We start from the raw sequence: 27841 nt of genomic DNA on the forward strand, positions 1-27841 counted from the left end.
CCTAGGCTGATTCCATGTCTTTGCTGTTGTGAATAGTGCTGCAACGAACATGTGAGGGCATGTGTCTTTTGGTATAATGAGTTATACTCCTTTGGGTATATACTCAGTAATGGGATTCCTGGGTCAAATTGTAGTTCTGTTTTAAGTTCTTCGAGATATCTCCAAACTGCTTCCCATAGTGGCTGAATTAATTTACACTCCCACTAACAGTGTCTAAGTGTTCCTTTGCTCTGCAGCCTCACCAGCATCTGTTGTTTTTTGACTTTTTAGTAATAGAGGGGTGTTGTTAAAGCTCTGCAGGTGATTTTCATGTGCAGCCAAAGTTGGATTTTCTACTTCAGCCAAACCATTCTACTCATTCCCTCTACCCTGTGCCTTTGCCTACACCTGTGTTCCATGTATAGACTGACCTTTCTCTCCTCAGGTAAGTCCTGCCCTCTCTGAAAGACATCCAGGAGGGCTTGCCCACTTCTGTCCTCTCATCCTGCGTTAGCAGTGGAGGGTGCTCCTTGAAGCAGGTGTTGTTTATTATACTCCTTCCCATGCTCAAGGCCTGGCAGGTACAAATGTTAGATGAATCTTATTATGACTCTGTCGTGGACTTTTAGGGAAATTCAACAAATAACATTAAATGAGTTCTTTCGCATCTGAAAAGAAAAAACAAAACAAAAAAGTCCTCACGAAGCACACTTTCCAGCCGGAAGGGACATTTTCAGGACCTGACCCTGCCTGACGGACAGGTGCAGATATCCAGTTCCTCTTCACTAAGAAAAGCAAAGCCTCTGTTCAGTCACTAAGATTCACTCTTAGGAAGAGTAAAAAGAAAAAAAGAAGTCAGAGGTTAGGGTCATGACCTTTAGGTTAAGATGTGGGGAGGCTCGAATAACAAGCCATTCCTCACCATGAGGAAGCAAAGGTTCTCTGACCTGATGGTCACAGGAGCCCATTCAAATTTGGGAATGACTGGACTGGGTCCTCCAATTTAACTGACGAATTCCCTAACTACCCCATTTTAGGATATAAAAGGCTCCTAGTGCCATAACTGTACAGAAAAAGAAGAGACATTTTTAGTAATTTCCAAAATCTGAGTTCATGAAATTCTTAGTTAATGGGATAGACTCATCTTATAATACCTATCTCTTAGCCAGAAAATATTTTAAATATGAAATTAGAGACAAAAAACTAATAGAAGATGTCTAATGGCCAGAAATGAATCATGGGACACATACCAAGGGAAATTCATCGCAATTCCAAACTGAGAAAAATTTAAATTGAAAGACATATTGTGAAGAGATTGATCTCTAAGTCAAACAGGCCTGGATTCAAATCCTAACTCTCTCCAATCCTTGTGTGTTCCCTGGCAAATTTCTTTAACTTTCTAGGCCTCAGTTTTCTCTCTGTGAAATGAGAATCCTAATGACTACTGTAAATGACAAATATGGCAGTTCTTCTAACAATGTATACTATAAAATAAATGCTGTGTTAAAATTGTTTTTAATCTTTACTCTTTTTTTTTTTTTTTTGAGACGGAGTCTCGCTCTGTCGCCCAGGCTGGAGTGCAGTGGCGCGATCTCGGCTCACTGCAAGCTCCGCCTCCCGGGTTCACGCCATTCTCCTGCCTCAGCCTCCCGAGTAGCTGGGACTACAGGCGCCCACAACCGCGCCCGGCTAATTTTTTGTATTTTTAGTAGAGACGGGGTTTCACCGTGGTCTCGATCTCCTGACCTTGTGATCCGCCCGCCTCGGCCTCCCAAAGTGCTGGGATTACAGGCGTGAGCCACCGCGCCCGGCCTAATCTTTACTCTTTACCATAAAAGCCATTTTGTCATTATTATATTATATATAACTATTATATATAACATTATTATATTATAATAACCATTATATAATTGACCCTACCAAGCCACATGGCTTTTCTGGAACTTGCATGCATGTTCCTAATGCCTCAAGGATTCTGCACATCTGCCTGGAATGAACCTCCTCCACTCCCACCCCTCCCTTTCTATTATTATTATTATTATTTTGTTTTCAAAGTCTCACTTCCATGTTATCTCCTCTCCTCTGGGCGTTTTTCTTGTCACTTCCACCACCAGAAGCATCTCTTGAGCTTCTAGGACATTTTATAGGGACCTGTATTGGAGGATACATCACACCCTGAATTCTGAATTTTGATTACCTGTTTTTCTTTCTATCATTTGACTGTGAATTTCTAGAGCTGTGCTATCTAATGATAGCAACTAGCCTCACATGCCACTATGAATATTTAAATTAATTGAAAATAAATAAAAATTAAAGTTCAGTTCCTCAGTCACATGAGCCACATTTCAGCTTCTCAAGAGCCACATGTGGCTATGACTACCATACTGGACCACGCAGAATAGGACATTTCCATCATCACAGAAAGTTCTGTGTGCAGGGGCTTATGCCTGCAATCCCAGCACTTTGGAAGGCTGAGGCAGGCAGATCACTTGAGGCCAGGAGTTCAAGACCAGCCTAGCCAACATGGCAAAACCCCATTTCTACACAGAAAATACAAAAATTAGCCAGGTATGGCGGCACACACCCGTAATCCCAGCTGCTCGGGAGGCTGAGGCGTAAGAATCACTTGAACCTGGGAGACAGAGGTTGCAGTGAGCCGGGATCGCTCCACTGCACTCCAGCCTGGGCAAAAGAGCAAGACTGTCTCAAAAAAGAAAAAAAGAAAGTTCTGTTGAACAGCACTATTATAACCTATTGGGTAGGGACTATGTCTTATTCATTCCCAGAGCCTAGCTCTAACTATAGTGACTTTGTAAATGAGTGACTATATTGGCAAACAGGCATATTTACACATACTCTTTTGGCTGAATAAAAAGGGATTATTTATTAGTATTTAAACCCACAAGAGAAAATATACACAATATATACAAAATACCTAGTATGAAGGTCATCACATAGCAGGCAATAAAGGGTGCTTAATTAATTAGTTGGTTAAGAAGTCCAACTCTTTGCCTTCTTCTGGTAATTCATAATTCATATTGTGCCAGAAGACCATTAAAGAACTTTTCTAAATCAGGTAACACTTCATTACATAAAATAAAATGATTGTTCCCATTAAAGAGATTTTATGTGAAGGGTTACCACTTTCAATGGGTGAATGGTCAGTTCTGTTTAGTAGTTTGGCCGTGTTTTATTTGCCTCATCTTGCCAGGTCTACTTGCTCCTTAATCTTAGGACCAGAGTGTAACCCTCTCATGTGAGAGGGTGCAAATCAGTTCTGCAGTCTCTCATATGCACAGACAAGGCCAGTGACACAGCCAACAGAAAATATTTCTGCCAAGGCTACACCAGAGCTGCAAAATCACTCCTTTTGTGATTACTGCTTTCTTGCCAATGACTTCCCCAGTCCCTCTTTGTTCTTTCCCCATCCTGAACAGAAATTGTTAAGATACCCAGTTACTAAACTGTCCCTGCTTCGTGATGCCACCCAATCCAATGTTGATCCTCTCTTCCTGGTCCTTCTTTAGAATCATTCAACATAAATCCAAACCTTACAAAAAGACCTTTATGCTTCTGAGATGCCCACAGTTCCCCTGCTGTGCTCTCCCCCTTGCTTCTCCAAGTTAAAAAACCTAACTACATCTACAGTAGCATTCCTGAGGTCTTTCCCAGTGACCAAACTTCAGAACCTAGTCTAATATGGTATTCATTTCACTCCATAAAATTTCCCATAGTGGGAAGTAATGAAATGTCTTTTGCTCATCTGATTTTTGATTAAGAGCTGCATTTTTCAATTCAGCCTTGAAAAGAGGTGAAGTACTGATACATGCTTACATGGATGGACCTTGAAAACATCAGGCTAAGTGAAAGATGCCAGATACAAAGGGCGACATGCGATATAATTCCAATGAAATGTCCAGAATAGGAGAACCCACAAAGACAGAAAATATTAGAGGTTGCCAAACTGGGGGAGGCAGGAGTGAGAAGTGATTGCTAATGAGTATGGGGTTTCTTTTGGGGCTGATGAAAATGTTCTGCAATTAGATAGTGGTAATGGTTGCACAACCTTGTGAATATACAAATAACACCAAACAGTAAAATTTAAAAGGTTGAATTTCATGGTATGTGAATTATATCTCAATTTTTAAAAGAACCAAGTTTCTGCCTTTGACTTAGAGTACAGTTTTTTTGTACAAGTGTCAAAGCCAGCTTTATCCTCCTAAGACAGCACCAGACAGTGCATCAAGGAAGATCAGCCTCTTAAAGCAGCTCATTAAGCTACATTGGACAGTTACTTATTGATGCCAGTAGCACCTAACAAGGCTTCCCATGTAAATCCTTCTACCTTGTCTTCATCCCTAATTTGTTTCCTCCTCATTCTGGTGCTTCGATTTTTTACAGAACTCATCAGTTCTATATCTTTTGAAATTTTACTATAAAACTGCCCCAGGAGATAATCTAACTCTTCAAATGTTATTCTATATTTAAAACCAATGTAGAAATATAGCTTCCCTAGTCCACTGAAAATAACATCCAAGCCCATCCTGTATCCTCTACAGTTCATGTTACACAAATATTCAGAGTAAACTATGTAGACCAGTAATTCTTTACAGTGGTTTTTGTTACTCTTAACACATCTTTCAGCCTTTTGGTATCATTATGTAGAGATATCTGCACACACGGCCAGCGGTGTTTTCATGGTTCCACGTGTGAGCCACCACGCCCAGCCTCCATTTTTCTTTCTTTAAGGTTTTAGTCGCCAATAAGATGCATGAATTCAACCTTATAAGGAAGCCTCAGGGAACCACCTTCTTCACATTATTGTGGAAGGTTGGCACTGATTCATGATTTCAGCATGCTTTTTAATACACAGCCATTGTATTCACAGTATTTTCAAATAACATGGGCTCTTCACGTCCTCCCTCCTTTAGTAGTATAAAGGAATAAAAAATAATAAACATGACACAGGCTGCCTCTTTATTCATTCAGTCAACCAAGTACTGCACTAGGTATTGAGAATACAAAGGAGAAAAAGCACTTACTCTACAGTGGTGAAGCAGACATGTGAGCTCAACATGGAAACGCCCCACATGTCTCCAACATGAAGGGTGGACAGTGAGTGAAGGGTAGATAGTGAGTCAGGGAAGGCTTCACCAAAGAGGTAACCCTAGGGCTCAAATGAGCCAGACTGTCATCAGGCAAACAGGTTTGGGTAGAGTCAGGGCGGGACAGCACTCCAGGTGAGCAAAGAAATGGTGTGTACAAAGTTGCTGAGATGTGAGAATGCTTGGGTTTCAGGAACAATAGGACAATGGGTCAGGTCCTCAGTATAGCTAGGGTACAGCCTGAGGGGAGTGGGAGAGGAGGTAAAACTGGGCCAGATTGAGATGTGTGATCACCTGGCTGAAGAACATGATAGAATATTGGCCTAGAAATTAATTTTTAGTTGATGACATCAGTAGAATAAATATAGAACTATGTTTAGAGAATAAACTGCTTGGCTAGACAAATATCCTATAGGACAAGCGTTGCTCATTATAAAGCATTTTCAAAAGGGGAAGTCTCATTACATAAACAACAGCTACTGTCAGCTCACAGGTCTGCTAAGTGTTACGTGTCTTGACTCTACAGTAAAGTTCACCATAAACTTGAGATGGTCTATCTTTTTTTTTTTTTTTTTTTTTTTTTGAGACGTAGTCCTGCTCTGTTGCCCAGGCTGGAGTGCAGTGGCTCCATTTTGGCTCACTGCAACCTCTACCTCCCAGGTTCAAGCGATTCTCCTGCCTCAGCTTCCCAAGTAGCTAGGATTACAGGCACATGCCACCACACCCAGTCAATTTTTGTATTTTTTAGTAGAGACGGGTCTTCGCCGTGTTGGTCAGGTTGGTCTCAAACTCCTGACTTGAGGTGATCTACCTGCCTCAGCCTCCCAAAGTGCTGGGATTACAGGCGAGAGCCTCTGCACTCAGTGAGATGGTCTATCTTAAATGGACTTGTTTTGGGGGGAAAAAACCCAAACCATGATTTAGAAAAATGAAATGGAGCCATCTGCCCAGTAGTTAACGATTACATAAACATTTATATAAGCTGTATTTTTTAAGGAAATTTACATTAGAGTATTGTGATTTCAAAATAAAGCAGTGATTTACATATAAAAAGATGACTCATCCATTTAACACAAAATACAGCAAGGTTGCCTGAAAATTAGAGGTTAAGAAACATTTTATCCTTAAAAGGAATATGTTACTATCATTAGCATGCATTGAAGCCCCTCACTCTCTTGTTTTGGCTACATCTAGAGGGCGATTAAAATGATCCATTCGGTAGTTGAATGAAGAAGTAGAATATGAAAGCAGGTGTTCATGCTGTTACTTTCCACAGAAGCACTCCAAGGCCAAAGCCCACTCTACCTTTTCCATTTCCCAGAAGCCAAGTAACAGCATAGCATTTGCCAGCAATCACAGAGACAAGGCAGTAGTAAGTCACTGGTAAATCCCAGGAGTCTCATCTTTTACAGTCACTGCAGTGGGTGAGCTGCTGATTCTGAATAAAGTAGCTCTGATAGCGCCCTTTTTGTATTTTCTACAAACACTATGTGTCTTGTCAACAAAAAAACCTTCCATGTCCTCGTAATTCTGGAGGCAATTAGTAGCCACCAAGAATGCAGCCTGTTGTTATAGTAATGGCATATCACCATCAAATATCACCCATGGAAAAATATACAATTCTGATTTAATTGCCTAGATAAAGCAGAAAACAATCCAGATTATCACAGTGACTGACTTTTGTCATCCAAATAAGCATGGATTGTTTCCCTCCCTAGCTAAATCAAGGGTGCAAAGTAAACGGGAATCACAAAATACACAAAATAATTATTTAAGCCAGTATCAGTAAAATGATAATTTATATTCTATTTAAATAGATACGTATGTTAAGGATAAGACTAAAAAGCCATTTTTTTGTTTGTTTGTTTGTTTGTTTTGAGATGGTCTCACTGGGTCTGCCAGGCTGATTCTAGTTCACTGACTGCAGCCTCGAACTCCTTGGCTCAAGTGATCCTCCCACCTCAGCCTCCCAAGTAGCTGGTACTTTGGGTGCTAATTTAAAAAAAAATTTTTTTTTGGAGAGAGGAGGTCTCTCTTACATTGCCCAGGCCGGTCTCAAACTCATGGGCTCAAGCAATCCTCCTGCCTCAGCCTCCCAAAGCATTGAGATTACAGGCGTGAGCTACCACACCTGGCCTAAAAAGCATACTTTACTGAAGATCCTCTCTGGTAACTCTTTAGCATTGTAGGTCTAGGAAACAGAAGGAAAGAGAGGTGGCTGTTAGCAGTTTCCTTTCAGTAAGTCAGAGTTCCTTGAATGTACAGAAGGGTAGCTCAGCTTCTTATGAAGGGTACGATGCACAGTCTTCGTTTTCTTGTCCTCAGCCGCTGGGAGGGTGATCAAGAAAGAGAAAGAAAGCATGGTAGCCAGCCGGGTGCAGTGGCTCACGCCTGTAATCCCAGCACTTTGGGAGGCCGAGGCGGGCAGATCACGAGGTCAGGAGTTCAAGATCAGCCTGGCCAACATGGTGAAACCCCGTCTCCACTAAAAATACAAAAATTAGCTGGGCATGGTGGTGGGCACCTGTAATCCCAGCTGCTCAGGAGGCTGAGGCAGGAGAATCGCTTGAAATCGAAAGGTGGAGGTTGCAGTGAGCCGAGATCGCGCCATTGCACTCCAACCTGGGTGAAAACAGCAAAACTCTGTCTCAAAAAAAAAAGCATGGTAGCCTTACAAGTCCTATGCCACCTGTTTCGCTTCCCTGTTTTATATAAACAGCATAACTTCCCACATATCCCCAGAATTTATCTCAAAATTAAACCGGCACAAAAGTTCTTAGACTTATATAAAAGGGAAATAGTTATCTCAAAAAATCTGTATGTATGATTGGGGACAAACTATAAAAAGAATAATATCCAATTAATATAAAATGGGAACCTTTTCATTTTTATTTACTGTTGAAAGAAATAACTCTCTTGGTATTTTTTCGAACCTGAGCTTACCCGCTATTCATTAATTACTGGTGCTGCTATTCATTAATTATTGGTGCTTACTAGTCAGCCCAGACAGTGGTCCTCGGTCCAAAAGCAGTAATCTGGCTACAGCCCTGCAGTGGCACAAATGTGTTCACACCAGAAATGAGGGACCAGTATAGCTCCCTCCACAGAGAGACTCACACCCATTTCCCCCAGGTGGAAGAAAGATCACAGTTTTTTTCTTTCTGGATAATCTTCTTGTTCTGAGAAAAAAAGCTTTGGGGCTATTTTTAGCTAACACAACCCAAAATGTCTTATGCATCACACTCCCCAGTAAAACAAAGAATGGGAAAAAAGTAATAATATTATACTGACTTTTAGTAAGTTAAAAATGATTTTTAGACTGGGCGCGGTGGCTCACGCCTGTAATCCCAACACTATAGGAGGCAAAGGTAGGCAGATCATGAGGTCAGGAGAGAGAGACCATCCTGGCCAACATGATGAAACCCCATCTCTACTAAAAACACAAAAATTAGCTGGGTATGGTGGTGGATTACAGGGTGTGCCTGTAATCCCAGCTACTCAGGAGGTTGAGGCAAGAGAACCACTTGAACCCAGGAGGCGGAGGTTGCAGTGAGCCAAGATCATGCCACTGCCCTCCAGCCTGGCAACAGAGCGAGACTCCATCTCAAAAAAAAAAAAAAAAAAAAAAAAAAAAGATTTTTAACTTATTTCATGCAGATAGGTTTAAGTTGATGTTGATATTCTTTTCCTCCTCTCACAGGCTGCTAAAACCTATTAGACTCTTCCTCCACTTCCCTAGAACAACAACTCTAACTAAATGAAAACATGGTAACTATTAAGTCTCATGCTTGGGACACAAATATATTCAAGGGCAATGTTTCCCTTGTTAAATGTGGGAGTGAATCATAAGATCCTAGGCTCCTATGGGGAACAAAAATATTGGCTATGTTTTAAATTAAAATTCATTTTTAGTAACATGTAAGAAAAACAGACACTTCTTCCGATGATCTTCTTTCGAAAGAAGATACAGATGACAGGGCTGACTATGAATGTATGATAAAAGGCAACTGCAAATATTTGGGTCATTTATCAGGGAACATGTATCTCAAATGGCAATGAACATTGCACTCCATTTTAAAAAAAGACTTCTACTCCCCAAGGAGTTATTATTTGACATCTACAGAGTGCCAGTAGTGTGGTGGAGCGTGCAATTCTGTAGAACAATTAGTACAAGTTCTTGGGGTAAGATTTGGTGTGGGAAAAAACAGCATGTATGACTAATCACATACTCTTCTAGTTCTTTTCTGTTTTTTGAAACAAACAGAAAACTCAGGCCAAAAAAAAAATTCCTAGATAATTGCTCTACTAGAGGGTTAGCTCATTTTAAAAGGCATGGCACTCACAGGACTCAAAGCAGGCTACATGAAAACTTTACCATATACAAGGTAGACCCAGCACCTTACAAACCTAAGCATATAGTTCAGCGAAGCTACATGACTAGAAGTAGATTATAAAAGGTCCCTTACAAAATGTTAAGATCTGGCCAGGTGCAGTGGCTCCCGCCTGTAACCCCAACACCTTGGGAGGCTGAGGTGGGAGGGTGGCTTGCATCCAGGAGTTTGAGACCAGCCTAAGCAACATAGAGAGACCCTGTCTCTAAAAACAAAATCAAAATAAAATCAAAACCATAGGCAAGTGCAGTGGCTCATGCCTGCAATCCCAACACTTTGGGAGGCCGAGGCGGGCAGATCACTTGGGGGCAAAAGTTCGAGACCAGACTGGCCAACATGGCAAAACCCCGTCTCTACAAAAAATACAAAAATTGCCTGAGTAAGATGGCGTGTGCCTGTAATCCCTGCTACTCAGGAGGCTGAGGCATGAGAATTGCTTGAACCCAGAAGGCGGAGGTTGTAGTGAGCCAAGATTGTGCCACTGCACCCCAGCCTGGGTGACAAAGCACAGACACCCTGTCTCCAAAAAAAAAAAAAAAAAAAATAGCCAGGTGTGGTGGTGTGTACCTTGTAGTCTCAGCTACTCCAAAGAGGCTGAGGCAGGATAATTGCTTGAACCTGGGAGGTCCAGGCTGCAATAAGCTGTGAGTGTACCACTACACTCCAGCCTGGGTGACAGATTGAGACACTGTCTCAGAAAACAAAAAAAACCCAAACACACCAAGTATTAATTAAGATCCACCTTAGGTTAACCATCCTAGGCCTAGTGTTAACATTCACCTGAGGATTCATCCACTTTACAGGGTTATGTTGCTCCAGCCATGACTATAACCCTCAGAATTCACTGACTCCTAAAGCCATTCCGTCTCTTCAATTCAAGGTCAAATCTCTAAATCTCAAAAAGCGGTTAATGGGCTATTTGGTATTAAAGGAGAGTGGTAAGTCTCAAGTCCACTGCCCAAATGCTAAGCAAGATTTGCCAAAATCACTTTATTTAGACAATCATTTCAGAATCTAGTTAATCTGGGTTTGGGGATGCATACCTCACTCATCTGAAAGTCATGAGACCTTGGGGCAAGTTACTCAACCTCTTGGAACCTATTCCTTCATCTGAAAAATGAGTTTAATAACACTACCAGGCAGGTGCAATTGCTCATACCTATAATCCTAGGACTTTGGGAGGCTGAAGTGGGCAGATGGCTTAAGCCTAGCAGTTTTGAGACCAGCCTGTGAACCATGGCAAAACCCCATCACTATGAAAAAAAAAAAAAAAATACAAAAATTAGCCAGGCACGGTGGCTCATGTCTGTAGTCTCAGCTACTTGGGGGACTGAGACAGGAGGATCGTTTGAGCCTGGGAGGTGGACGCTGCAGTGAGTTGAGATCACGTCACTGCACTCCAGCCTGGGTGACAAAGTGAATACCTATCTCAAATGATAATAATAATAATAATAATAGTAATACCACACGGGACTGTTGTGAAGATTAAGTGAGATTACATATGTAAAGTGCTGGGAACCATATTTAGTATGTAAGAGAGGCTCATTGAACACTTCTGCTGTTGCTCCATTTTTACTTCCATAGCCTCAGACTTGACCACGTATTTGCTTGTTTTTTGCCTGAAGTCTCATGACTTATTTTTTGAAAGGCTCATTGTGTTTCATTTTCCTCCCTATAATCAATCTTAAACATGAAAATTATTTCTAGAGATGCCATTTCTATTTTATTATGCCCTCCTCCTTCCTGTTAGAATCTTTTCACCCGACAGAATGAAGAATAGCTAAATTTTAGGCCTCACCTCTTGGAAGACACAATCATCTCCTGTTACCCCTGAGTATTCATTCTAGTCAAAGAGATCTCCTAATCAACTTCACGTACAGGTAATCCAAGCCCCAGCAGAAGCTTATCAGGATAGTTTGCCCTCTAAACCACTGCTACTCAAAGTGTGGTCCTTGGACAAGTACAGAAGAGCAATTTGACAGAGTAACTTTGTCTGTTTAATCTAATATTGAAAATGTGGGAGTTGTATTTTGTATGTCTTTTAAAATTTAATTTTTCTAGTTATTTATGTGTATTGCATTTTACAAAATTATTGTCCTATTCCAAGTTCAAAAGAAAATAAACTGGTCTTCATCACAGACCATTTGAGAAGCACTGTTCTAACATACTGCCCTGCTCTATTAAATGCTGTCCATTAAAAAGGGTGAGCTCAGGTAATCTGAACACTGAAGGCAACGCTAAGTTGTAGAGAACCCACTCTACCCCACAAGCAAGTATAGTCACCTATTCACATACATGTGTTAGCTGTAATTTTTCCCACTGGAGTTTTGCTAGATAACAGCTTAGTATGGCATTAAATTTTGTACAAGGTTAGTCCATTTTGGGCCCCTTCCAAGTACTTTTCAGGTTTTCATTCACTATTTTAATAAGATGCTTTAGATAGAAATTAATTTCAGACAAAAATATTTAAATAAGTGCTCCTACAGCATAAACCACAAAGAACATTATGAGGAGGTTCTGGCTGATTTGTTCTTTGATTTGTTGATTTGTACTGATGTGTCAGTAGTGTAGCTTCATCAACTTTATCTCCTTGTCTGTAAGAGGATATTAACAGTACCTTCTACATGAACTATAAACCCAGTGCCCTTGTTACACAGCCAGGTACAGTAAGCTTCTGTTGGAGGTTCTTGATGAGCTAACCCTAGACAAGAGCACAAAAATTGCCACCTACTGAAGTGGGGGTAGCTGGCCAAGTTCCTTCCATCTTGAGCAAGAAGTTTAATTTAACAAAATATTTAAACATTCACTATGTAAAAATAATTGTACTAGGAAGTGAAGGTAGACCACCATTAAAAACAGACAGTGCTAGGAGCTACCCTAGTAGGAAAATAATATAAGTAAACAAGTAACTACCATGCAAGTGGCATCTAGTAGGTACTGTGAGAGATTCACACACCTCTGCTTATATAGAAGGTCAAAGAAGATAATCTGAAATCTAGTTGGGAGGGGCTGGATAGGTTTTGTGGAATGGAGTGCATTTGATGGAAGCTAAGAGAACGGACAAAACATCAGCAGCTGATAGTATTACATGGAGAATAAAGAAATGAGCATGAGATTAGTCATACACACAAACACAAACTCATTAGTTTATTGCCCATAAATATCCATGTCCAAATCTGGGGCCATTGTACCAGAAACTATTGTATTATTTGTGAAAGTTATAAAACTGCTAAGGAAATCAGTTCCCTCAATTCCCTCACTGCTGGATTGTATTGTATTTTGTGGTTGTTAACTCAAAAAGTAAATGTAAAAAAAAAAAAATCGCTTTCAAAGAAAAGGTGAATGTAAGAAAAAAAAAATTTCCAAAGTTGGAAAAAGACAGTACACTCAGAAATTTCCAGTTTGTATTTATAATATAATATTACATTACCATTATAATATTGACAAGGTTCTTCAATTATAAGCTATTAACATCAACTTCTTTAGGTTGACCAGAGGTGCAGAAGCTCAAAGCAATGTTCAAGAATGAGAGGTGACAAGCCAGAAATATTTCTGTTGCTAAGTAGGTATCACCTAGGAATTCTCAGATACTTGGGGAGGTAAATTAAAGGGAGGAGACTCTCCCTACAGCCTGAAGAACATGTGGACATTCAGATCACAATAAAATAAACCTACACACATAATCCTCTCTATCTGACATTTCATCTTGGCAGGCTTTCCCAGGTTCTCTTTTGTCTGTTAGCTCCCAATTGGCTGCCAGTTATGAAAATATCCCAGTCAAGAAAAACTACCAACACCGAGGAACGGAATTTCTTAAAGATTTTATAAAATGTATTCCAACAGCAATCACCCTCATTCCCTTGGAGCTTAGAAATTATACTTTTTCAACCAGGTGTGGTGGCTCACGCCTGTAATCCCAGCACTTTGGGAGGCTGAGGCAGGCAGATCACTTGAGGTCAGGAGTTTGAGACCAGCCTGACCAACTGGAGAAACCCTGTCTCTACCAAAAATACAAAATTAGCCAGGCGTGGTGGCACATGCCTGTAATCCCAGCTACTCGGGAGGTTGAGGCAGGAGAATCGCTTGAACCAGGGAAAAGAGGTTGTGGTGAGCCAAGACAGCACCATTGCACTCCAGCCTGGGCAACGAGAGTGAAACTTCTGTCTCAAAAAAAAAAAAAAAAAAAAAAAAAAAAAAAAGCCAGGCACGGTGGCTCACGCCTGTAATCCTAGCACTTTGGGAGGCCGAGGTGGGTGGATCACAAGGTCAGGAGATCGAGACCATCCTGGCTAACACAGTGAAACCCCGTCTCTTACTAAAAATACAAAAAATTAGTGGGGCGTGGTGGGGGGCGCCTGTAGTCCCAGCTACTTGGGAGGCTGAGGCAGAAGAATGGAGTGAACCCGGGAGGTGGAGGTTGCAGTGAGCCAAGATCGTGCCACTGCACTCCAATCTGGGTGACAAAGCGAGACTCCGTCTCAAAAAAAAAGAAAGAAAGAAAGAAAGAAAGAAAGAAGGAAGGAAGGAAGGAAGGAAGGAAGGAAGGAAGGAAGGAAGGAAGGAAGGAAAGAAAGAAATTATACTTTTTCAATTATGGTTTTCTTAGTGGAAAATACCCTTTTTGCCACATAGCTCAAATATTCTTCTTATTTTTCTATGTTTTCTGATACAAACATCTGTCAACATAGTTGAAAGCACATAAGTTTTTGAGAACACAATAAATGCAGGTTTTCTTGGAGTCCAGGTCATATCAGGGAGAGTAGTGGAAAAGGAGACCAGTGCAGGAAGAACTTGGAGAGTCCATCTAGATACAAAGATCCCCGGGAATATAATTGTTGTTATTAATTATGGACAACATCATCTTGCTCTGTTATCCACGCTGAAGTGCAGTGGTGCCATCTTGGCTCACTGCAACCTCCGCCTCCTGGGTTCAAGCAATTCTCATGTCTCAGCCTCCCAAGTAGCTGGGATTACAAGCATGCACCACCATGCCTGGCTAATTTTTTTGTATTTTTAGTAGAGACGGGGTTTTGCCATGTTGGCCAGGCTGGTCTCAAACTCCTGGCCTCAAGTGATCCACCCACCTAGGCCTCCCAAAGTGCTGGGACTACAGGCATCAGCCATCATGCCTGGTCCTGTCATTTAATCTTCACAGTATCTTTATGACATAGGTCATATTTATTAACCTCATTTTACAAATGAAGGACACCGAGGCAGAAAAAACACATACTTAATTGCTAACATTTAGATGAACAGATTTCCTCATTTTCTTTCAGTACTAAGGCCAAGGATAGTTCTGTCTTCTGGGAAAAGAGCAAGAAACGCAAAGTTACAAGGTACCATTTTGGCACCCAGAACAACCGCACAAAACAGACCTTTCAGATACAGGAAGTCAGTACAATTCCTATCAAAATCCAAACTGGTTTTTTAGCAGAAATTGACATGCTCATCCTAAAATTCATATAGAAATATAAGAGACCAAAAACTACTGAAACAATTTTCAAAAAGAACAGGCCGGGCGCAGTGGCTCACACCTGTAATTCCAGCACTCTGGGAGGCCAAGGAGGGTGGATCACCTGAGGTTAGGAGTTCAAGACCAGCCTGGCCAATATGGTGAAACCCTGTCTCTACTAAAAATACAAAAAAATTAGCCAGACGGGGTGGCGTACACCTGTAATCCCAGCTACTCGGGAGGCTGAGGCAGGAGAAGTGCTTGGACCCAGGAGGCAGAGGTTGCAGTGAGTCGAGATTGCGCCACTGCACTCCAGCCTGGCAACAGAGTGAGACTCTGTCTCAAAAAAAAAAAAAAAAAAAAAAAAGAACAAAGTTGGAGAACTCATGCATCCAATTTCAAAACTTAATCCAGAGCTACAATAATCAAAACTGTGTGTTGCTGGCATAAAAGCAGACATATAGGTAATAGAATCCAAGTGAGAGTCGAGAAAAAAATAACTTATATTTATGGTCGAGTAATTTTCTTTTCCCTTTCACTTTCTTTCTTTCTTTTCTTTTCTTCCTTTTTTTTTTTTAACAGGGTCTTGCTCTGTTGCTCAGGCTACAATGTAGTGATTATAGCACACTGCAGCCTTGATCTCCCAGGCTCAAGGCTCAAGTCATCGTCCTGTCTCAGACTCCTGAACAGCTAAGACTACAGGCACATGCCACCCTATCTGGTTTTTTTTTTTTTAATTTTTTTTTTTGTAGAGACAAGATCTCGCTCGCTATGCTGCCAGGACTGGTCTCAAACTCCTGACCTCAAGCAATCCTCTACCTCAGCCTCCCAAAGTGCTGGCATGAGCCACTGAGCCCAATCATCAATTGATTTTTGATAAGGATGCCAAGATATTCAATTGGGAAATAATAATTTTTTTCAACAAATGGCAATAAAACAACTAGATCTCCACATGTAAAAGAATAAAGTTAGATCCCTACCTTACATTATACATAAAATTTAACTCAAAATGAATCCTAGACCTAAATGTAAGCTGAAACTGTAAAACTTTTAGAAGAAAACACAGGTGTAAATCTCTGTGACCTTGGATTAGGCAATGGTTTCTTAGACACAAACCCCAAAATATAAGTGACAAAATAAAAAGATAAACTGAACATCATCAAAATTAAAAACTTTCTTTTTTTTTTTGAGACAGAGTTTTGCTGTGTCTCCCAGACTGGAGTGCAGTGGCGCAATCTCGGCTCACTGCAAGCTCCGCCTCCCGGGTTCACGCCATTCTCCTGCCTCAGCCTCCTGAGTAGCTGGGATACAGGCACCCGTCACCACGCCCGGCTAATTTTTTGTATTTTTAGTAGAGACAGGGTTTCACCGTGTTAGCCAGGATGGTCTCGACCTTGTGATCCACCCACCTCGGCCTCCCAAAGTGCTGGGATTACAGGCGTGAGCCACTGCGCCCAGCCCAAAATTAAAAACTTTCGTGCTTCAAAGGATACCATCAAGAAAATGAACAGAAAATTTAAAAAATAATAAAAATTAAAAAGTAACAAAAATGAAGGAAAAAAGCAAATGGACAAGCCACAGAATGAGAGAAAACATTGTTAAGCCATCTATCTGATAAAAGCCTTGTATCTAGAATATGTAAAGAATTATTACAACTCAACAATCAAAAGGCAAATATGATCAAAAACTGGGCAAAGGATTTAAACAGGTATTTCTCCAAAAAAGACATATAAATGGCCAATAAGCACATGAAAAGGTGCTCAATATTATTAACCATTAGAAAAATGCAAATCAAACCCACAGTGGGATACTACCTCATACCATTGGGATGGCTAAAAGAAAAAAACAGACATTAGCTAGTGTTGGTCAGGATATGGTAAGAGAACAAACCTCATACCTTGCCAATGGGAACATAAACTGGTGCAGTCACTTTGAAAAACAGTTTGGCAGTTTCCTTAAAACGTTAAACATAGTTACCATGTGATCCAGCAAATCCAGGACCAGATATGTGCCCAAGAGAAATGAAAACATACATCCATACAAAAATTTGTACACAACGTTCACTGCAGCAGCAAGCACTATTTATTAGAGTCCAAAAAAGGGGAAACAGCCCAATGTCTATCAACTGATGAATGAATAAACAAAATGTGGTATAATCATGCAATGGAGTAGAATTTGGCAATAAAAAGAAATGAAGTATTAGTACATGGACAAACTCCGAAAACTATGTTCAGTAAAAGAAGCCAGTCACAAAAGCCCCCTAATTATATAATTCCATTTTAATGAAATTTCTAGAATAGGCGTATCTATAGAGACAGATACATCAGTGATTCTCTAGGACTGGTGGATTTGGGAAGTAATGAAGGTAACCGCTAATGAGTACAGGTTTCTTTTGGAGGGTGACAAAAATGTTCTAAAATTAATTGTAATCATGGCTGTGCAACTCTGTAAATATACTAAAAACCACTACATTGTACATTGTAAGTGGGTGAGTTTTATGTGAATTATAGCTCAACAGAGCTTTTTTTTTTATTTAAACAGACTCTTGAATCAACTGGGGGATGAAGCAGGGGTGTGTGACAGGCTGACAGGTACAACACACACAAAGGGGGTGGCAGGGACAGAGCATTTTCTGCCCCTGACATTAGGCTTCCTGGCTGTCCAGGTACTGAAGAGGGGTGAGAAGGAGTTGCATTTGCAATAGAGGAGGCTGGCTTTAAAAGTTTTACAACCTTTAAAAATTGTCTTTTAAAATGTTTGTGACAAGGCTCCGGTTGTCACGCCCTGGCTATAGCACAGAAGAAGTGTAGGAAAACGCACATTGTTCCTTAGGAACCAAGTTGACCCTGGGCTTCCTAAGCCCTTACCATCTAACTTGTCCATTGAACAAGGTGTTCATATCCTAAAGACAGTTAATACAGACTGCAAATAGCTGGTCATTTCAGAAGAACAAAACTCTCAGACTCCTTGACTCCAGTGACTTGAGTACTCTGCTCATGTTAAAGGATGAGGTGTTTCCTAGATGCTGAGAACTCCCAGGCCTTCTCCAGAATTCCCAGTCACTTCCCCACTTGGCCAAGTAGTGATCTATTAATGCTAAATGAAAACTTTTTAAAGTTTGTTTTTGGTTTAAAAGAAAGCCTCTCAGCTTGTATCCAGTAAAGCACAGCTGCAAATCAGTGATGAGATACCCCAACACAGACAATTATTTAGGATAAATAGGCATTAGAAACCTCAGGCTTCCCAACCTAAAATGGTTTCTTCACCTCTCCGTTTGGGAATTTTAAGTAAAGCAAAAGCACTATGATGTTGCTGCTGCCTTTCAGCAAAATAATATCTAGGATTTTTTTTTCCCCACAGAACTCCTGCCTTCACTCCTTTGAATCAGTATATCTGATAAAATGTATGTTCAGCAAAATATCAGAACCCATAATGTAGAATGATTTAACAGGTATTAGCAACAAATAACTGATAGGTTCCCTATGCATGGAATTTTCCAAGGTACATTAAAATGGAATTATGTAAAAGCCAATTTGTTTTGCTCTGAAGTTATTCATGTTTAAGTGTAGTGGAGACTTTCTAGGAATTTATTCTAAGTAAAAAAATTTAAAAAGGATGAAAAGGCTAAATGCATAAAATTATGCATTACATAGTTTTTGGCAGTAGAAATTTTGAAGCAGCAAAAATGCTCATAGAAAAATAGGTAATTAATGTATAATACATGTACCTTATGAAGTACTATGTATTAGGTTGCCATTAAAAGTAATGGCAAAGGCTGGGCGCAGTGGTTCACGCCTGTATTCCCAGCACTTTGGGAGGTGGGAGGATCACAAGGTCAGGAGTTCGAGACCAGCCTGGCCAATATGGTGAAACCTCGTCTCTACTAAAAATACAAAAATTAGCTGGGTGTGGTGGCGGGCATCTATAGTCCCAGCTACTCAGGAGGCTGAGGCAGGAGAATTGCTTGAACCCAGGAGGTGGAGGTTGCAATGACCCGAGATCGCACCACTGCACTCCAGCCTCAGTGACAGAGCAAGACTCCGTCTTGAAAAAAAAAAAAAAGTAATGGCAAAACCCACAATTACTTTTGTAACAACCTAATAACTGTCAACAATAACTATGTAGCATATGGAAAAATGGTTAAGGTGCTGTTTTATTAAATTTCATACAATAATTATAACTGCATCAATATGTAAGCATATGAACAAGAATGAAAAGAGGTAAGCAAAAATGTATTATGAAAGTGAATTTCATATATTTTGTAAGGTGAGGGGAAAAGAGTAGGGGAGAAATACAATGTGTTAATTAAACACCATTTCTACTTTATAGATCTGAATTTAATTTGTTGACATAAAATGTGTCCACCATAAATTTTTTTTAAGAGATGGGGTCTTGCTCTGTTGCCCAGGCTGGAATGCAGTGGCTCAATCATAGCTCACTGCAGCCTTGAACTCCTGGGCTCAAGTGATCCTCCTGACAGCGTCCTGAGTAGCTGCGGCTACAGGCACATGCCATCACCCCTAGCTTTTTTTTTTTTTTTTTTTTTTAATTTTTCATAAACGTGGGGTGTCACTAAGTCACTCAGGCTGGTCTCAAACTCCTGGGCTCAAGTGATCCTCCTGCCTTGGCCTCCCAAAATGCTGAGATTACAGGCATGAGCTGCTGTGCCTAGCCAAACAATAAATTTTTAAGTGAACAAATATTTATAATATATATGGTATAATGATTTGAGTTTTCTTTGGCTGGTTAGTGGGAAATTTCTAAAACAACTTTATCCAGTTATAACTTACATACCATAAAACACATCCATTGTAGGTACGTATTTCAAAAGTTTTCCACAAATTTGTAGAGTTATGCAACCATTACCACAATCCAGTTTAAAGACATTACCTCAAAAATATTCCTCGTGCATGTTTGCAGCCAATTCTCATCTGCTTTCTACCTCTATATACATAATTGTATTTTTGAGACACACAAAAATGAAAATAAATCACATTACGTATTCATACAGAAAAGTCAGAATGGACATGTACCAAAATTTTATGCAAGGGTCTGTTTATAGAAAATATTAAGTAAAATTTTGAAAAATATTTTTCTGACATTTTTAGCCAATTAGCTTCTATTACCTATAGAGTTTTTTAAACTTTGCCTTTAACAAAAAGATATATGAGTATTCCACATAAATATGGCAGATTGTACAAACGCATTTATTTTCTCTTCCTACCAAAACCCAACTAAAAGTACAGCAAAGAGGTTTTTATTTTTTTTATTTATTTATTTATTTTTTTTTTTTGAGACGGAGTCTCGCTCTGTCTCCCGGGCTGGAGTTGCAGTGGCCGGATCTCAGCTCACTGCAAGCTCCGCCTCCCGGGTTCACGCCATTCTCCTGCCTCAGCCTCCCGAGTAGCTGGGACTACAGGCGCCGCCACCTCGCCCGGCTAGTTTTTTGTATTTTTTAGTAGAGACGGGGTTTCACCATGTTCACCAGGATGGTCTCGATCTCCTGACCTCGTGATCCACCCGTCTCGGCCTCCCAAAGTGCTGGGATTACAGGCTTGAGCCACCGCGCCCGGCCAAGAGGTTTTTAAAGGCATGAAATCAGAAGGACAAAACAGGACAGAAGTAAATGAAACAGCAACAACATTTATAAACTTGAAAGCAAATGGATAGGCAATAATTGACCTTGCAGAAATGAGAAGTTGAATCTCAACTCAGCAATGAGGGAAGCTTAGAAACAACTAGTTTTACACAATAAACCACACCATGTCCCCAAAGGCAGCACCAGGTTAGGTTCCAGGTATAGAGACAAAGGTGAGGTTAGAAACAGGAGAAGTAACTGAAATTCTTTTAAAAAATCGGTTCAATCCCCAGATACCTTCTTCACTTCCAGGCAGGCAACTATACCTCCCCTATTCTACAGAAAGCTGGACAGGCAGAGATGAGGGTGGGGTTGCATTCTGCAAATAACGGGATTAGGTGAACACTGTATATACTGAAAGCCGAGTCCACCCACCCTAGACCTCTTTTCCAACTCAACTCCCAGAAAGACAGTAACCAGTCCTACACCATCATGACAGGAGGCTACGTTTTTCTTTGTAGAATCTAACCAGGTCAAGGGGAAATGCTTAACATACTGAAAGTAGACATTTCTCAGTGAAATAGCCCATAGGTGGAGAGACACCATGGATTACAGCTTCTTATCAGCTTTATGGGGCACTGCTCTTAAATAAGAGCAGAAAACCAGAATTATTAGACAACTGAGAAACATCTCAGACATGGAAAACAGAGACCAAAACAAGCAAACAAAAAGCAACCTGGAGAAAACAGGCACTGAAGGGAGAAAAAAAAAGTGTTTAAACACTTACTTCATTAATATATTCAAGACGGAAGAGAAGATAATATACGTATTAAACAATAACAAGTAGATATATATACATATACTTTACCCACAAGTTGAAACCTTATATCTATACAAACAAACCTGCACACAAGTGTTTTTAGCAGCTTTATTTATAATTTCCCAAACTAGAGGCAACCAAGATGTCCTTCCAAAGATGAATAGGTAAACTGTGGTACATCCACACCATGGAATATTATTCAGTTAAAAAAAAAAAGGAGATATTAAGCCACAAAAAGACATGGTAGAACCTTAAATGCATATTGCTAAGTGAAGGAAGCCAATCTGAAAAGCCTACCTACTATCCGATTCCAACTATATGACATTCTGGGAACAGGCAAGACTCGAGAGGCAGTAAGACCTGTGGTTGCCCAGGACTTATAGGGAGGGAGAGAAGAACGAAGTCGTGAAGCTCAAAGGATTTTTAGAACAACAGTAGAGCACAATCAAACTATTCTGCATGATATGGTAATAGTAAGGGGGGAGGGATTGCATTGGGAGTTATACCTGATGTAAATGACGAGTTGATGGGTGCAGCACAGCAACATGGAACAAGTATACATATGTAACAAACCTGCACGTTATGCATATGTACCCTAGAACTTAAAGTATAATAATAATAATAATAATAATAAAGAAAGATATGGTAATAGTAACAGATGAAACTACATATTTGTCAAAACCCATACAATGTACAGCACAAAGAGTGAACCCTAATATAAACTATGAACTTTTGTTAATAATGTGTATATACTCATTCATCAATTGTAACAAATACACTACAGTAATGCAAAATACTAATAATAGAGGAAACTGGAAGAGGGGTTCAAAAGGGTATATATGGGAGCCTCTGTACTTTCTGCTTCATTTTTCTGTAAACCTAACACTGCTCTAAAACAGTCTACAAACTAAAAACAAAACAAAAAACAACCAATAAAGCACTGTTTTTTAAAAACTTGCTAAATCAGGACAGCCACAGGTGGCATGCACTGGTAGACCCAGCTGCTCTCACGGCTGGGGCAGGAGGATTGCTTGAGCCCAGGAGTTTGTATGGTGTGTCATGATCGGGCCTGTGAATAACCACTGCACTCCAGCCTGGGCAGCATAGCAAGACCCCACCTCTTAAAATGAACACAGCAAGACCCCATTTCTTTAAGAAAAAAATTTTAAACCTGCTAAATTTGCAGTGAAATTGGTACTCATATTAATTTACATTATAGGGGAATTAAAAATTGGAAGAATCTTTTGGAAATTAAGATACTATGTATCTAAAAGTATAACTTTCAACTGAACTATTTTACTTTCAGAAATCTACCCTAAGGAAAAAGTACACAGTATGCTGGGAAGGAATCCCTAAGTACAGAGTAAAAAATTGGATCTCATTTAAAGTATCCAGCAAATGATAAAGAAATTTAGGCATATAATTAGATGGAATTAGGCTGCCATAAGAAATTATAATCATAACTATTCAGTAACATCACAGAAAAATATTCATGAGAGAAATACTAACTTTAAAAAGAAGAATACAAAATTACATATGTAATTACAATTATGAAAATAAACGTTTCTACAAAAAGCTATATGAAGTTGGTGGGATTAAAGATGCCCTTTTTCTCTATTTCTCAAATTTTCTAAAATGTAATATTTTCTTGGCCGGGTGCGGTGGCTCAAGCCTGTAATCCCAGCACTTTGGGAGGCCGAGACGGGCGGATCACGAGGTCAGGAGATCCAGACTATCCTGGCTAACACGGTGAAACCCCGTCTCTACTAAAATACAAAAAAAATTAGCCGGGCGAGGTGGCAGGCGCCTGTACTCCCAGCTACTCGGGAGGCTGAGGCAGGAGAATGGCGTGAACCCGGGAGGCGGGGCTTGCAGTGAGCTGAGATCCGGCCACTGCACTCCAGCCTGGGCAACAGAGCCAGACTCCGTCTCAAAAAAAAAAAAAAAAAAAAAAAAAAAAATTTTCTTTAAACAAGGATGGGATTTGAAATGATGAGACAAACTGTATTTTTAGAATGATTTTAATATAAATATTAGATTTGGTATTGTCTTAATGATTTTTTTACGCTACTGAATGCTTATTTTTATAATAAGATATTTGTCAGGAAAAGTAAGAAACATGGAGTTAGCTGTAAATAACACAACTTCATAGGACATGTGTTCAGGTTTATAGGAACTATTGCTATTCTAATGTAACTATTAGACTATTCTAATGTTAGTTTCAAATTTCCAAAAGTCTTGAGGTTTTCTTAATGAAACATTAAGACAATCTGAATTTTAAAAACAATTGATTATAATTGGTTTCTGCACTGAGTTTGGCACACATATCTTTTCCTTATGATTGTTGATTGCTACTTTATTAATTCAAATCTGGACTCTGAAAACTGTGATTTTTCTACACATCTACCACATGACTGGTGTTTTCTTTGTTGCATATCTTTTAGTCTGTGTTATGAATTGCTCAAGGATTAGTATTCTGACTTCAAGGTATTGAGAACAGTTGATACCAGAACATTTTACACCCAGAACACTTTACACTGAGTGCTCTCAATACCACTAAGTACAAAAAATTCAGGTACTAAGCAAAAGTGTGCTAAATGTTAAATGTAAAATTTTCAATATTTACTACTAACCTTCATGTTTTGAGGAGGATGCTATTGTAACTTTAATATCCTACAACCTATAAGCCTACATGGCTTCAACACTAAATAAAAAATCACTTGTCATGGCTATACCCATTTCAACAGGCCTCATGAGTTTTTGTTGTGTTTTATCAACTTTCTTGCTTTCACTCTTCTTCCTTACTTCCATTCTCTCACACATTCATTGAGCAAGCTCATTGTACCAGACACTGAAGATATAGAGATGAAAAGTGAGATCCCTGTCCTCAAGAAGCTCAAAATAGAATTGCGCAGACAGACAAGTCACAGAGCATTACGGTCTGGTGGCTCATGTGGTATGACAGGGTGCAGCATGGCATGGTGTGGATGGCATGACGGGGTAACAGGGAGTTGAGTTTTGACTATGTTCAGTTTGAGATCACATTAGGGTATCTAATGCGGATCTCCTAGTAGGCACTTGATGGAGGAGTTTACACAAAGGCCTAGGCTGGGAGTAGAGATTTACAATCATTAGTACAGAGGTCATGGGATTGCCTAGGAAGAAGGTGAGAAAAGGGGCTAAGGATTCAAATTCTACTTAAGAAGAAGGAAAATAAGTAAGAGCATGCAAAGCAGCTGAGGAAAAACAAAACTGGGAAACTAAAAGAGAACAGTATCAACAAAGAAAACAAAGCACATTTTAAGAATGAGGCAAAAGGGCTGGGCGCGGTGGCTCATGCCTGTAATCCCAGCACTTTGGGAGGCGGAGGCGGGTGGATCACGAGGTCAGGAGTTCAAGACCAGCCTGGCCAAGATGGTGAAACCCCGTCTCTACTAAAAATACAAAAAAATTAGCCGGGCGTGGTGGCACGCGCCTGTAATCCCAGCTACTCCGGAGGCTGAGGCAGAGAATTGCTTAAACCTGGAGGGGCGGAGGTTGCAATGACCCGAGATCGCGCCACTGCACTCCACCCTGGGCGACAGAGCAAGACTCTGTCTCAAAAAAAAAAAAAAGGCAAAAGCCAACTCTATCATAAGTGCCAAAGAATCCAAGAAGGCAAGGATGAAAAGGGTGCCCCTAGCATGGCAACTTGGCCCGGGCACCTGCACAAGCCTCACAGGAGGCTAAATCTTATGACATAGCGAGGAACTGGTGACAAGTGGACAGCCTGTATTAAAAATGCTGGGCTGGGTTGGGCTCGGTGGCTCACGCCTGTAATTCCAGCACTTTGGGAGGCCCAGGTGGGCGGATCACGAGGTCAGGAGATTGAGACCATCCTGGCTAACATGGTTAAACCCCGTCTCTACTAAAAATACAAAAAAATTAGCCTGGCGTAGTGGCAGGTGCCTGTAGTCCCAGCTATTCGGGAGGCTGAGGCAGGAGAATGGCGTGAACCCAGGAGGCGGAGCTTGCAGTGAGCCGAGATCGGCCACTGCACTCCAGCCTGGGCGACAGAGCAAGATTCTGTCTCAAGAAAAAAAAAAGGCTGGGCTGTAAAGGGAAGGAGAGGCGGGTAGGACAACTGGTGAGAAATGGAGGATCCAAAGAAATATCAAAAAAACTTCCTTTCTTCCTTTTCTTTCCTTCTTTCTCCCCACCTCATCTCCATCTCCCTTCTTTCCTTCCTTCTTCCCTTTCTTCCTTTCTTTAATAGAAAGACTAGAAATGAACTAATTTATAAGCTAAAGAAAACATTTTAGAGATAAAATGTTTACAATAAAGCAGAAGGAAGGTGTCACAGTGGATTCCTGACTCTGAGGAATAAGACAAGGTTAAGATTCAGGACTTACTACATGAAGGCCTCCATTTTCTCTGTGCAGTAGAAGGCAAGTTCATTTTCAGAGAGCCAGAAAGGATGGTGGAACAGGCATGCTGATGTGAGAGAAGAAAGGTTAGGCTGGCCACCCTGTAGAGGTAACTGGAGAGGAGTTTATTTGGAATCATGTAAGATTTCAGGGCAGTGTTCCCAGCCCGGGGGAGAGACCGTGAATGTAGAACGGGTGGGAATGAACCACCCATTTCCCAGGTTGTGTGAATGTCTTCAATAAAAGTCAACAACCTGAGTGCAAGAGCAAAGAAGAATAAATGGTTGGAGAGTTAGGTATTGATGAAGGTCAGAGAATGTGTCTTAAAAACACCGAGGCCTCTGGGACTGATTTACTACGAAAAAAGTGGTGTCGCAGAAAGTCAGGGTAGAAAGATAGGTTGATTGAGGACTGACCCAATGGGAATAAATGCATAAGAGAGGACAGGTCTTGTGTAGGCATTCCCATGTAAAAACCTGACCCAAGACAAGGTCAAGATAAAACAGAATGAGGGTGAGGAAGGAACCTCAAGAGCCCAACTGGTCCATTCTCCTGAAGCTAAACAGGACCACCAAAAGCCACCCCAAAGAGAAGAGATTCTACATTGTCTTCCAAGACCACCAACAGTGGATTTTCCTTTATATAAGAAGTCAGGAAACAGACTAAACGTTGCTGGTTTTGACATCACATTCAACTCCGTCACTGTAGCTCAAATGCAGTCACAGACAATATGCAAGTGAACAAGCATGGCCATGTTTCAATAAAACTTTATTTTCAAAATAACATATGGACTGGATTTGGTCTAGGATGAGTTTGTCAACTTCTGCCCTAGACCCCTTTCTTTTGAGGTATTTGTTCTTTTAAAATTGATTGTAAGAATGCTTTATATGCAGAGAATATTAACACTTATTTTATTTTATTCGAGATGGAGTCTCGGTCTGTCGTTCAGGCTGGAGTACAGTGGCACAATCTCAGCTCACTGCAACCTCTGCCTCCTGGGTTCACCCCTTTATGAAATGTAACCAACATTTTAATTAATTTATTTATTTTTTGAGACAGAGTCTCACTCTGTCACCAGGCTGGTGGTGCGATCTTTGCTCATTGCAACCTCCACCTCCTACGTTCAAGTTATTCTCCTGCCTCAGCCCTCCAAGTAGCTGGGATTACAGGCGCATGCCATCATGCCCAGCTAATTTTTGTATTTTTAGTAGAGATGGGGTTTCACTGTGTTAGCCAGGATGGTCTTGATCTCCTGACCTCGTGATCCACCCACCTCGGCCTCTCAAAGTGCTGGGATTACAGGCATAAGCCACCACGCCCAGCCTATTTTATTTTTTTCATTGTTATTATAAGTGTGGTATTTAAAAAATAATAATTATTCATTATTTTTTCTTTAGAGATGGGGTCTTGCTCTGTTGCCTAGACTGGAGTACAGTAGTGCAGTCATAGTTCACTACAGCCTTGAATTCCTGGGCTTAAGCGATCCTCCCACATCAGCTCCCAAGTAGTTAGCACTATGGGTGCACTCCACCAGGCCTGCCTAGTTTTTTTGTAGAGAGAGTTTTTTTGTCACCCAGACTGGTCTCAAACTCCTAAGCTCAAGTGATCTGCCCACCTCAGCCTCCCAAAGTGCCAGGATTACAGGCATGTTTCATTATGCCTGGCTGGTATTTTTTATTGAAAACTAAAAATTAAATAAATTAGCCGGGCATGGTGGCACATGTCTGTGGTCACAGCTACTCAGGAGGCTGAGGTGGGAGAATCGCTTGAGCCTGGGAGGTGGAGGCTGCAGTGAACCATGATCGTGCCACTGGATTCCAGCCTGGGCAACAGAGTGAGACTCAGTCTCAAAAAATAAAAATAAAAATAAAAATTGTGTTGTTTGTATGTGTGTGTGTGTGTGTGTATACTTGGTATTTGCTATGATCTGAATGTTTGTGTCACTCCAAAATTCATATGTTGAAATCCTAATCCCCAAGGTGATGGTTTTAGGAGTTAGGTTTTTGGGAGGTAATCAGGTCATAAGGTTATATCCCTCATGAATGAAATTAGTGACCTTATAAAAGACACCCCAGAGAACTCCATTGCCCCCTCTCCCATGTGAGGAAAC

At 40.6% G+C, this 27841-nt stretch overlaps 2 protein-coding genes across 3 annotated transcripts in view; both read right to left on the minus strand.

The window, feature by feature from the left end:
* SNRPD1 (small nuclear ribonucleoprotein D1 polypeptide) overlaps positions 1–3594 on the minus strand; it is a 340677-nt gene extending 337083 nt beyond the window's left edge. Inside the window, exon 1 of the mRNA XM_050767676.1 lies at positions 3585–3594. The gene's annotated coding sequence lies outside the window, so the exon portion shown is untranslated. The remainder of the gene's footprint in view (positions 1–3584) is intronic.
* GREB1L (GREB1 like retinoic acid receptor coactivator) overlaps positions 1–27841 on the minus strand; it is a 296873-nt gene that overhangs the window by 230247 nt on the left and 38785 nt on the right. The gene's annotated exons all lie outside the window — the stretch shown is intronic.

This window comes from Macaca thibetana, chromosome 18 (genome assembly GCF_024542745.1).
Source record: "Macaca thibetana thibetana isolate TM-01 chromosome 18, ASM2454274v1, whole genome shotgun sequence".
Taxonomy (NCBI): domain Eukaryota; kingdom Metazoa; phylum Chordata; class Mammalia; order Primates; family Cercopithecidae; genus Macaca; species Macaca thibetana.